Source organism: Pithys albifrons, chromosome 1 (genome assembly GCF_047495875.1).
Source record: "Pithys albifrons albifrons isolate INPA30051 chromosome 1, PitAlb_v1, whole genome shotgun sequence".
NCBI classification, from domain to species: Eukaryota; Metazoa; Chordata; class Aves; order Passeriformes; family Thamnophilidae; genus Pithys; species Pithys albifrons.
Window position 1 is genome coordinate 557,635 of NC_092458.1, and position 9,370 is coordinate 567,004.

Consider the following 9,370-nt stretch of genomic DNA (forward strand, 5'->3'; position numbering starts at 1 on the left):
ATCTGTTAACTCATTCACATGTGTCTATTTACTGCAGAAGTCACTGGAGAAACCCCATCAGCCAGTGCATCTCCACCTTTTGTGGTTTTGGTGTAGAACCCTTCACTACACACACAAAAAATTATCGAGCCATAGTGTGGCCCAGCTTGGCAAGAATCTCAGGAGATTTGTCTGGTCCAATCTTCTGTGGGAAAGCAAGCCCTGGTGAGGTTATCTGACATCCCTGTCCAACTGCATCCTGAAAGCCTCCAGTGACAGGGACTTCACCACGTTCCTGGGGAGGCTGTGCCAGTGAATGATTGATCTCACTGTAAAAAATTTCTTTCTTATAATGAGATGAAAACTTTGACCAAACCTTTTTCAAGAGTTCCTAAAGAACAGCCACAGTGGAAATGCTTTGATACTTCCATGTGAGCTTGTAGTTGGACACTTCTTTACAGTTCACCTTAAGTGGCCTTTCTATAAAAAATGAGTTTGTTCACCTTTCTTCTCAGCTTCTGAGTTTGACCCCATGGTCTGCTCACCACGTTCTTGGCCCTTCTGAGGGACTTCTTGTACCTTTCCTCTTGAACAGTTTGCTGCTGTTCTTCAAAGACATGAGCAGAGGAAGACACTGACACCCTGCTGCTCCACTGACAGTTCTGGAGTCAGCACTTGGATCAATCCCAGCTACAGCTGTCTGAGAAGGTGGTCCCATACACGCAGCCACACAGTCCCACTCCTTCCCCAAGCCAGTTCTGGCCAGCAGCTCCCAAGGCCAGACCAGTGGAAAAGCCTTTTGTGTCCGTGTGTGTCAGGATGCTTGTTTTGCAATAAAACAGATCAGCTTTCTGGTTCAGCTGACTGCAGAGTGTTCAGAGTGCTAGTGCCAGCACCAGGGAAGCAAGGATGGAGTGGAAAAGGAAGAACTCCTGTTTTCAGACAGCAGGAGAAGCTTAGATCAGTTAAGCTGCTTACGCAGCCACACACTGAGAGTGCCATGCCTTTATTTTGCTGCTGCACGCAGCTCTGACAACCAAGGGTAAAACCAGAAAAGAGTACAGTGAGTCTGTTCCATTGCTGGGACTCAGAACTGCTCAGCAGTACTGAAATGAAATGTCATGGACTGTGCTCATTTCATCTGCCATGGGAGAGATCCATAGGAAGAGCAGCAAGAGATTTAACTAATAATCCTGCAGCTGAAACCTCATTTAACCCTTCTCCATAGCCATGAGAATGAAGACTAGGGACAGGAAGTTGCTTCTCCTCCCAGGTTTATTTAGCAAATAAGAGTAAAAGTCTGCAAATAAAAGCTGAAGAACACACACAAGGTCAGTCAACAGCTCACTTATAAACCTGGAGGTACAGCCAGGTGCAAAAGTTCACATGTCAGATGAAGCCACTATTCCTGATTTCCTGGTAGAATTCCACAAACTGCCTCACACCAGCAGGCTAACAAAGTCACACTTTTTGAGTCATTTGTCAATGCCAAGTAGGAAACATTTAGAAACACAGTTAATTATAATAACTATTCCACTTAGACAGTTACATTAAAAAGTTAATTCAGCGACAGGGATTTTAAAGAGGAATTGCTGAAAAGTGAATCCTGAAACTGATCCATGGCATCCATTGTTACACTTCAGGAAAACAAAGAGCTCAGCAAAACAGGAACATGCAGAATTACAACAAAAGGGTATAACATCTTGGTATAAACAAGGAAAAAATCTCAGATGTTCTGCAGTTTCAGGCAACAAAATGAATTCTCCACGAGGATTCAGAACTTTTATCTTCAATAAACTACTCCAATCCTACACTTGACATGGTCTCTGGATTTGAGCATCACTTAATTTGACCATTCTTGGGAGTAATCATATTGGTACAGACTGAACACTAAGATGAAAATCTGAAGTATGTTGTGTGTGATCTTAGCACATGAGATGCCAACTAACACTAAAAATGAGCAATAGCCTGAATGCACATAAAATAGCTCCCAACAAATATGTTTCCTTAGGAAGCCAAAATCCATTGTGTGATTTTAGGTGGTTAGGATGTAGTTTCTTTAACTTCTAGTATGAAGACAGGCTTCACTTTTCAAATGTATGAATTTTAATAATGGTATTCAGCAACCTTGACTAAAACACAGATTACCTGACAATCAGTACCATCGAAAATGCTGGCAAAAAAAGAATGGGTCAAATGTATTTCAGACCTCAAAATGTAGGTCAAAGTTTACTTAACAGTAAACCAAACAAAAGTAAACAAGGAAAGGGCTGGGTATTGTCAGATTAGATTTTAAAAGGTCAAATAGTTACCAACATCTGAACTCAAAAATAGCTGGCAGGAGAACAGAGGCGAGACATTAGGTCATTCAGTTCACTCCCCTGCCAGCTCTTTAAGGTTTTCTACTGCATATTGCAAGTGCTTTTGTTTAAAATGTGGAAGAGGACAGGATGCAAGGGTGGCGTGAAGAAATCAGATTGCCTTTGGAGGCTGAAGCAAATCAAACATTAAAGAAACATCAGCCAGAGAAAGGCAGCATCCTGGAAACACAGCCCAAGGGAATTCCTTGAAAGGATAGGAGGAAAACCAGCAGCAAAGTTCAGGATGGAGCTGAGAAGTGAAAGGAAAAGCTGTTGACAGGATGGTGAAAAAAAGAACTAGAACTCTTGTCTATGGGAAATCTGGTGTCACTTGTTGAGTAAATGTGAAGAAATGAAGCATGTAAGAAGAAGGAAGTGGATAGGCAAAATGGTTTAGGTTTTCCCCAGCAGTCACACTCAGGGTAAGTGGTACCAACATTTCCTGGTCCCTGCCCATCCAGCTGTTTCTCAGAGACAGGTAAGAGCCAAAAGTAAGTCAGATAAGGGTTTTTTTTAACCTGATTAATTCTGTGACCTGCCTCATCAGATCAATATGGAAATGGTTCTACAGTCGCAAGTGAGGGAGGTCACAGGGGGAGGCAGAACAAAATGATGGACAAGAGAACCAAAGGAAAATAGAGCTGTTTAAAATTACAGAGAAAATAAAAAGGGTTCACAATGCTGTAGTCTAAAATAAGACAGCACCATCCTGAAGTGTATTTTATCCTGCTTTTGCCATAGAACTTATTCATGACTCTAGAAAAATTACCTAAAAACGCCATTTCAATGTGGGCACCAACTACATGTACTTTTTTTAGGGATGCCTCTCCCAAAATCTGACTGCTTGATTTGCAAAAGCAGCATAGGCTTAGACCAGATATTCAATTAATTTACACCTGTGCACTTAATATAAACCAGGACACTGAACTCAATACCCTGAAAAAGATCAAATCCTACCTACCTGGACCAGATTTGGCCTCCACAGTTTTGTCTTTCATTCTTCATTTGGAATGTCTTATGAGAGTTTTCTCAGTTAAGGGGGAAATGTGTCACATACTGAGATAATAAGGTGATTAAGTATTAACAGAAGACACTAGAGAATTTATCATTCCATAGTCAAAGCAGAACATAATGCAGATTTGAGTCACATTCGGAAAATGTCTTGACATCACACATCAAAGTAATGCAAATGAGACCAAAATACTTCATCTCTTTAACACCTTGAGTAAAATGTGAATTTTTATGCAATAAACAATATACTATTACTACATAAAAATCTGTAGCTCAATCTAGATGCATGAAGAGACTCAATTAAAGCTAACTTAAAAACTTCAGTTCTCCATTTTTGAGTAATTCTGGAAATGACACTATCAGTGCAGTCATTCTGACTGTGTGTAACCACCAACTTCTAGTGAAAAACCCTGATGTGCCACATTAAATACCAACACCTGCATATGTTATAACCAGATGCAATGCTCTGCTGTTCTGACCTAACACATTAGTTGCACAAATTTCTGGATGAACTTGCATGAGAAATGGATAAACCATGTTTTGCTTAAAGACTTTCTCTTATTTGCTAATTCCAAGGAAACAGAGATACTCGGGAATCCCAGGCTCTAGTCTAATCTGCTTTGAAAAATAAAGTTTTCTAGTCTAAGAGAGGTTGAAGTGAGACAGCTGAACACAAGTTAAAATCTCACTCTCGTTTCCATGCAGTGCTCTCACACAGAAGTTCCCTGTCCACTCTTCTCTGGCTTCTAATTTCATTCCCCTGGTCCATCAAGAACTACTCTTGCAATCTCACTCACCTTGACTTGGATAAGTCTCCTCAGACTGTTCATCACCTCCTGCACTTGTAAACCTCCCCCACAGCTGCTTTATCAATGGCACTCCCTCTGTTCAACACAAGGGCCAGAATGCTCGACATCGCAGTTGCACAATCCCTTTACACAGGTGTGTCTCTGCCTATGTTTATACATTAAAAACGTTTTACATACATGCCTCCTCATCTGTGTAGGACAAAAATAAACTCTTTCCCTCCCCATCACATGTTTTCTTGAGCCAGTATAAGCATCCCTCTGGCAGTGCAGAGAAACAGATGTGATCACTAACTAGGTTAATCAGAAAAAGTGTTCAGAAGGTCGGTGTGAACCTGCGGATAACGCTCTGTGCCACTTTACCTCCCTGCTGTATGAACCATGGTGCCAGCACGGGGAGAAGATGGGACAGAAGGTGGCAACGAGCAGCCAAGCTGCCGAAAAAGCACGACTTTGGTGACAGCAACAGCCAAGAGTAATAGTAAATTTAAGGTTTTGATTTTAATCTAGAACACCAAAATCCGCATGAGTTTCCCTCTTCTCTTCCCGGACTTACCTATGAAAACCTGAAATAATCTCCCCTTTGCTCACTGGCTCCATTCCTCTGGTTTATTCCCAACAAGCCTTAGGCACTGCCTGCTCTGTCACCGCTCCACCAACACAACCTTCAATCCCAGCTCCAACCGGGGTGACACTGAGGCTCCCTCTGCGCCTCCTGTTCCCTGTGGATATGGATGAACTATCCCCGTGCCAGCTCCAGAGGGTCCCCAGAGCCGGGAGGGGTCAGGATGGTTCCCAATCCCCTGCGCCTCCGCCACCGCCCGGTCCGGGCACCGCGGGGTCCGCGGGTGACCTTGCCCAAAGTGGGGCAGAGCTTCGACAGCGATATGACAACTTCAAACGGCCGTGGGCTTGTTCTGGCGGTGGTGCTGGCGTTTTTTAAACTTCAGCGAAAAACGCAGCAGCAGCAGCCGCCAGCTCCGGAGACAGCCACTAACCTCTTCCAAGAAACAAACTCCGCCGGGATCTTCCTTTGTTCACTGCAGTGCACACATTGTCTTCGCTGGCTGAACTGGAAATAGCACAAACCCCTCGAGAGAAGTTTCCCCGGCGGCTCCGGAGCGCAGCGAGGGGCGGAGGCTGCGGGGACACGGCCCGGCCTCCCCTCCGCGGGTCTCGCCGCGCAGCCCCACACGGGACCCCCGCCCCGGGCACCGCCCCGCCCGTCCCTGCTCCGGGCAGCCCCTTCCCCTCCGCGGACACCCCGCACTCACCGGGCGAGGCTGCGCTGCCAGGCCAGGGGTGCCCCGGGGCTGCCCCAGCGCTGCTGCCCCGCTGGCCCCGCTGGCCCCGATCCCGCTGCGCGCCCGGCGGAGCGGGCGGCGCCTCCACGCATGCGCCCGAGGGCGGGCGGGGAGGGAGGCAGCGAGGGCGGCTCGGAGAACTCGGCGCTGCTGCTGCCCCTGTCCCGCTGCAGATTCCCCGCTGCCCATTCACGGCTGCCCCTTCCCGGCCAGACATTTCCCCGCCGGCCCTTCCCGGCCGAACATTTCCCCGCTGCCCCTTCCCGGCCGAACATTTCCCCGCTGCCCCTTCCCCGCCGCCCCTTCCCCGCTGCCCCTTCCCAGCCAGACATTTCCCCGCTGCCCCTTCCCCACTGAACATTTCCCCGCCGCTCATTCCCAGCTGCCCCTTCCTGGCCGCCCCTTCCCCTTCTCCCGCCTGGTGCCCACACCCCGCTCAGGGCCGGCCCGGGCGCTCCGCGGGCTCCCCGGGGGTCGCCTCAGCTGCCTCCGGCAGGGCGTTTCCAGCCCTAAAGTTTGTGTCAGTTTGTCTGGATCACAGAATCAGTGGATCAGCCAGGTTGGAACAGAGCTCTGAGATCACTGAGTCCAACCTGTGGCTGAACAGCCCCTTGTCACCCAGGCCGTGGCACCGAGGGGGCACTTCGGTCTGTCCTCACACACCTCCAGGGACGGTGGCTGGGCAGCCTGTCCCAATGTTGCATCACCCTTTCTGTAAAGAAATTCCTCCTGATCTACAACCTGTATCGGTAGATGCACTCTGTTCTTGTAGGGAAGATGGACACAAACACATGCTGGCAAATGTGGTCTTTCATGGAGAGCACCAAAAGTCGTGATTTTTCCCCTCCAGAGCATTCCCCAAGGGTGGCTGCTGGACCCATGGGCTTGTTTTCCAGAGTTCTTGGCCTTTAGGTGCACTTGGATCCGCCCCACCCGCAGAAGGTGCATTTCAGGAACCCCAAACCCCTCGTGTTCCACATTAAAAATTGAAGTTTCCACATTAAACATTTATTTGGCTTTTTGCACTGCCCAGAATTCATCTGAAACCAGAGAGTTTGATAGCTTAATTTTGTTTGTGACCGGTGCCTTTGTCTTCGCCTCTCAGATTTTAATGGTTGTGTATGGAAAGAGTAAAAAGTTCCTCAGAAAATTCACAGCAAATTAATAATCCCTACCTGACTTCAGAGGTGCTGTTGTCAGTGGTGCATTGCCCTGGTTATAAATGACTTAGGAACGATTCACAAAAATAACAGCTTGTCTTGCCAGAAGAAAGATTGAGGTCTAAATGATGTGGAACATAAAATACCATTTATTCTGTGCAGCTCTATAAATATGCAGTGGTTTTTGAAGTTTGCATTGCTGCTGTCTTTATATTCAGTGCTCTGCAGCTTCAGTTTTCAGTGGGTTACTATGTTGTATAGCAGTACTTTTTACCTTTAATTTTATATGAACAGACAGCTGGCAATCATTAGAAAAGGAGTGGCGTAATAGTACAGTCAGAAATATTGAGGGAACTGAAAGATGAGGCACAGTTTGCAATAGTTCAGGCATGGCTCAGCTTCTTTAATGGATCTTGACCCAAAGTAAAAGTTAATGCTTTCACGTATGTCAGCGTAGAACTGACACTGAGGCCATTGGGTTTTAAACAAAAGAATTCACATTAGTGTGTCTGACGGGTCTTTGATGACATCATCTAGAAATTCAAATCCCTGGAATCAACGGGAGACAGGATACCTCTGCTCTTTTAACGTTTGCTGAGTCCGTGACAACAAATGGCCATCAGTGACCATCGAGAGAGAAACACACCATCAATGGTTAGGCCTCCAAGAGAAATGAATTTACATCTGCCTTTCTTTGGAGGCAGGAAATTTTCCTGTAATAATTTACGAATGGTTGCTACAGGTTGTTTGAATACACTGTAGCAGGTGGTTGGGAAATAACCTGGAGAGGCAATAGATGAAAAATTTATTTGTAAGGGTCAGAAGACAATATTTAACTTAATAATTATGCAGTACTTTCTTCCTTGATTCCAGATGCATTGCACAGTTTGTTTGTGAAGGCTTAGAGCCAGGAGCTCAAAAGGGCAATGAAAAAGTTAGAAAAGGCTGTGAACAGAGGACAAGAAATGTCATGGCCATGTTGGAAGAGAGAAAGCTGTCATTGAGCCTTGCTGGACAGAGTGGACATAGAGAAGCAGACCTATACTTGAGTAGAACTCCTTGGGGAATCTTACAGTTATGCAGACTTTCTCCCCAGGAATTAACCAATTGTTAAGGATATAGTTTAATAAAATTTAAATTGAGTGAGGTACTTGGTCCATGGTGGAATTTTCTGACAGAAGGACGCAGGATAATAGTTTTGCTGTGTAAGTATGTTCTTTGAAGTTTTGAAAATTGATTTAAATCCTGACTCTTCTACTTTGAATACATGAGATGGGGAAAACACTTGGGTCCCACTTCTTGGAGATGTCTCACTTTATACAAATAATTCAGTATTTATGAGAACAGCAGTAGTGAACCCACCTGAATGTCCTAACTTCCTGTTAAGCTGAATGATTCTCAGTTTTCAAAAAAAGTCTTAAACCTCAGGGTTTTTTTACCAACTTCTATTGTGGTACAGAAATAATTTTGATTTTTTTTCATATCTGCTTTCATCTCTAAGAGTAAACAGGGATTTGATTTTAAAAAGATTGTCATAGGCAATTACACAGTTGCTTCCAACTCCAGGGTACCTCAGGACATTCATTCCTGAACCATGAGGAAACTGATGCAAAAGTGAGAATCCAGCCAGACCTTTCTGAGGTGAAATAATTATCATTATCATGCAGCCCAGGAGCAGAACAAGGAGTGGGAGAAACAAGTTTTTAGTCTGAAGGGAGAGGTGGAAGTTCAAAAGCTGTTGCAGTAAAAGAACTGAGAAGACTTGAAAAATGGAAGGAAGCAGCGTTGTGTCTAACACAATAACTGTGATATTGAACTGTTTTCTAGAAAAATATATTCTAGTATGATGCCTTAAGTATACCCTAAATTTAGGCACAATGTATGCATATAAAGGAAGTGTACCTTACAAAGTCATATTATTTTTGCATGTGTAATATGATATGAGTAAAGATACTTCTAAGTACAGAACTTGCTTGAAAAAATCTGAAGGGGAAATACATAAAGTATGATTTATTACCAGGGGTTATGAGTGCTGTCTTCAAACTCACATATCAGTTTTCCTGTTTATGCTCTGCATTGTGTTTGCACAGCTAACTTGGACCCTGCACTGGAACATTTCCCCGGATATCACACTTTCACATTAATGTAGCTGGGTTGTTAATTCTTTGTCATCAAGCAAAGCAAACAAACGTAAAGCCAAGAGGTTCTACAGTGCCATGTCACATGCAGATCCAATGTCCTCATTGCTCCGTATTTCCAGCTCTGTGACTTTTTCTCATCTCCTGACACATGAGAAACTTCAGTACCCCAGAGGGTTAGTCTGACTGCAAGAAAACAACACAAACTTTCCCTCTTCCTTTTATCTCTTCACTTTGGTTTGCCATCTAGTTTTGAATCTTCTGATATTTCAATGCAGGAATGCAAGATGCAAAGAAGCAATTCCCACTCTGGGGAACTGAGTCATATTTTCCAGCATATTCAGCCATTTCCTCCCTTCAGGCCCTCTGCCCTGAGATCTCAGACTGCATCAGTGTTCCCCCCAGCCACATAGGGCTAAATTAGCTGGTTTTCAGAGCTCTTAGTCAGGCAGGGAGTTGGTCAGTACTGGCAGCACTGATAGTGATGTTCCCACGGAGCCTCGTTGTTACCCCAACCCTGCTGCTGTTCTGAAGTGCTGCTGCACAAAATCTTCACCCCATCAGGCTGCACTAAGCATCTCCCTGCTGCACTGTGAGAACTAACCCACATGA

The 9,370-nt window shown here is 45.1% G+C and overlaps 1 protein-coding gene across 5 annotated transcripts in view; it reads right to left on the reverse strand.

The window, feature by feature from the left end:
* Positions 1-5,538, reverse strand: part of PRRG1 (proline rich and Gla domain 1) — a 30,842-nt gene extending 25,304 nt beyond the window's left edge. The window contains exons 1-2 of one of the 5 annotated variants that reach the window (XM_071561050.1): positions 5,431-5,538; positions 5,155-5,228 (exon numbers count right to left, since the gene is read on the reverse strand). The gene's annotated coding sequence lies outside the window, so the exon portion shown is untranslated. Of the gene's footprint in view, positions 1-4,147; positions 4,513-4,712; positions 5,061-5,154; positions 5,403-5,430 lie in introns of those variants that run through there. The other 4 variants (XM_071560225.1, XM_071559420.1, XM_071562787.1 and 1 more) reach the window with 4 other exon arrangements.
* Between the last annotated feature and the right edge of the window lie 3,832 nt (positions 5,539-9,370).